Here is a 3,645-nt window from a genome sequence, read left to right on the forward strand (position 1 = left end):
CATGCCTGTAATCCTAGCACTTTGGGAGGCCAAGGCAGGTGGGTCACCTGAGGTCAGGAGTTCAAGACCAGCCTGACCAACATGGTGAAACCCTGTCTCTACTAAAAATACAAAAAATTAGCTGGGTGTAGTGGCGGGCACCTGTAATCCCAGCTACTCAGGAGGCTGAGGCAGGAGAATCACTTGAACCCAGGAGGCGGAGGTTGCAGTGAGCCAAGATTACTCCATTGCATTCCAGCCTGCATGACAAGAGCAAAACTCCATCTAAAAAAAAAAAAAAGAAGTGTACTCAAGGGTAAAGGTTTAATAAAATTAATAATTTTTACTACTTCATCATGACATTCTTCAGTTTTTTGTTTTTTACTGTGAGCCTGCAGCAGTGAAAAGTACAATAACTAGCAGTACTGTTTAGGGCCACTGCCTTGATTCAAACCAGAATGTCAGGCATGTTGCCCACCATTGCTTTGCTCCATTAGCAAAAATGTCAACAGAGTGACATTTTAGTCCCGGTTTTAGGGTTAAGAAAACACCGTGGCTCACGCCTGCAATCCCAGCACTTTGGGAGGCCGAGACAGGCGGATCACAAGGTCAGGAGATCAAGACCATCTTGGCTAACACGGTGAAACCCGTCTCTACTAAAAATACAACAACAACAAAAAATTAGCCAGGCGTGGTGGCGGGCGCCTGTAGTCCCAGGTACTTGGGAGGCTGAGGCAGGAGAATTGCTTGAACCTGGGAGGCGGGGAGGCGGAGCTTGCAGTGAGCCGAGATCACACCACTGCACTCTAGCCTGGGCGACAGTGTGAGACTCCGTCTCTAAAAAAAACAAAAACAAAAAAAAACAGTTTTGACCCCGAAAGGGTCTCAGGAACCCCAGGGGTCCACAGACCACACTTTGAGAACTGCTGACCTAAAACCTGTGGTCACCTATCTCATTGGATTGTTTAGGGGATTATGTAAAATAGTAAAATTCAAGGAACAGTTCCTGACACATAGTAAGTTATATGGTATAATATAGTAAATGTTAATTATACATTTATTGTACATAGTAAATGTTAACTATTATTACTTTCTAAATTGAAATATGTATATATGGGAAGAGAAGAAGGCTAGAGGGGACAGAAAGCCATCTAACATTTATTTAACATATTTTACATGCCATTCATTATTCTAGGTGTTTTACGTTCATCCACATAAAACATCACGGTTGTTCAATCCACAAAACAACCCTGAAAGGAAGTAAATCCTCCATTTTACAGATAAGAAAATAGGCTTAGAGAGATTAAACGTTTTTTTTTTTTTTTTTTTTTTTTTTGAGACGGAGTCTTGCTCTGTCCCCCAGGCTGGAGTGCAGTGGTGCGATCTCGGCTCACTGCAAGCTCCACCTCCCGGGTTCACGCCATTCTCCTGCCTCAGCCTCCCGAGTAGCTGGGACTACAGGCGCCTGCCAACACGCCCGGCTAATTTTTTGTATTTTTAGTAGAGACGGGGTTTCACCGTGTTAGCCAGGATGGTCTCGATCTCCTGACCTCGTGATCCACCCGCCTCGGCCTCCCAAAGTGCTGGGATTACAGGCTTGAGCCACCGTGCCCGGCCGAGATTAAACGTTTTATTCAAGGTCACAGGGCTAAAAGAGTAGCAGAATTCTCAGTCACTTGACTCTGCTTATCAGACACAGAAGCAGGACTTCAGGTTAGGAAAAAGGGACTAGAAGTTGACCAGGAGGAAAATCTACACTCTCTATCAAGTTTAGGACAAAGAGAACTGCCTAAACCCCACTGGCTTCATGTATTCATTTGAGAAGTACAGATTTTAAAGTCTTGGCCTTCTCCCTTGTTCCTAAGAGGAAGCCCAAGAAGAGACATTCTATTTTAGAAAACCACTATCTGAGGAAGCAAAGGCATTGAATGAGTAGCCTTAGTATCTGAGACCCTCGAGCCCATATAGAAGTATAATCATACTCTCAGAGAGGTGCAAGGAAGTACAGATCCCTCTGTTAACTGGCTGTCAGCTGACCTATAACTATCCTAGTGTCATTAACCTACAAAAAAAACTGGAGGCAATTAAGTATGAATTATTGCCGTTACAATCAAGCCATAATTTACACATCCAAATGGGCATTTTACTTTTCAAAGCTGTCCTCCTGGGGGTCTGTATATTTAACTCTGCTGCTGTCACTTAAAATGGACATGGAAATTCTCTTTCAGAATTGCATCTTTTTCCTTTCAACATAGTTTCAAATTTTAGAAAGAGCCACAAGGCATTTGAGTCCAAATATGATATCTAATTTGATTTAAGAATATGACATAATTGGCTAATCTCAAATGTTAGGTTTTTGGAAAAAATTTAGTCAGTTCAGAATAAAACCTGTTTTTCGCTTTTTGGTGGTGGTGGCGTTGAGCACCTGTTTATTCAGGCATTGTTACAGCTGCTTGGTCCTTAAGAATTTATGTGAAGACCATTTTCAAATTGGAGTTCCTAAAATGCTTTGATTAAGGGGAGCATCACATTGAAATGAATGTATAGCATTGAAGGACATCGTATTGAAAGGTCTAAGCCTGTGTATATTTGTGGTAATTCTTACCACATTATAGAAACCTTGTATGTAACTTACTAGAATCCACAACTAAGTCAATTCATATACAAAGTGAACATTTCTGAGTGTCAGGCACTATGGCAGATAGCAAAAATACAAAACTTAAACTGAAGGAGATATAAAGTCATGGGACACAGGCAAATCCATCTAACTAGGAACATATGAATGATTTAACAGGAAGGCACTATCTATTCTGTTACAGCCAAATCTTACTTTGGGTTTTTATTTTTAAACATCTAATTTGAGAATAGATGTATGTTTACCACATACATTGTTCTGGAAACTTAAAAATGTTATATCCAGGGTAGAAGGTGTTCTGGCACAGTCTCTGAGGGTGGAGCAGAACCAGCCATCAATCCTTTTTTCCACCATCTGGGAGGTGGAATGTCTGTCTACGCTGGGGGCTCAGTGGACCCGAGTTCTAGGTGAGGTACAACTTTGCCATACAGTACTGTTTATTTCTATTTGATTTGGATTTTAGAATATGAAATGGCATCTGAATAGCTAGAGTTTGGTAGTTTCTAGCATAGGAAAGAAAATTCACATGAGATCCTGCAAGCCAGATGATGCCCTGTGTCACCAATGTATCTAATTGCTAAACAAAGCAAAAGGCAGCAGCTTTGAACTATTAAAATACAGAATGTTGAAGTTACAAAATCCTACACACATTCAAACTGGGCAACAAGAGTCCAGTGATTAGCTCCACTCTCAGAGCCAGAGTCTGCAAGAGTAAGAAATGCTTCAGGAAGCCCCACCAGGCAGGGCTGAGGCCGAGGCCAATACCAGTTCTGAAGGCTCTCACTCCTTTCCAAGGGATAGACCTTAGTAGCACACAGTCACCCGGCTGGTAATGGAGCTGGAACCCAAACCCAGCCCACACTGAGCTTGAGGCGGGGGGATATTCTGTTCTACATGACATAAACAAGTATTGTCCGCAAGGGAGTCAGAACCCTGAATAAAGAGAAAGAAGTGAAGGTCACTGACCCTGCTTTGGGTTTCTCACTTCATGGCAACAGACATACCATATATCTAGTATATGACAACACAGG

Source organism: Symphalangus syndactylus, chromosome 12, assembly GCF_028878055.3.
Source record: "Symphalangus syndactylus isolate Jambi chromosome 12, NHGRI_mSymSyn1-v2.1_pri, whole genome shotgun sequence".
NCBI classification, from domain to species: Eukaryota; Metazoa; Chordata; class Mammalia; order Primates; family Hylobatidae; genus Symphalangus; species Symphalangus syndactylus.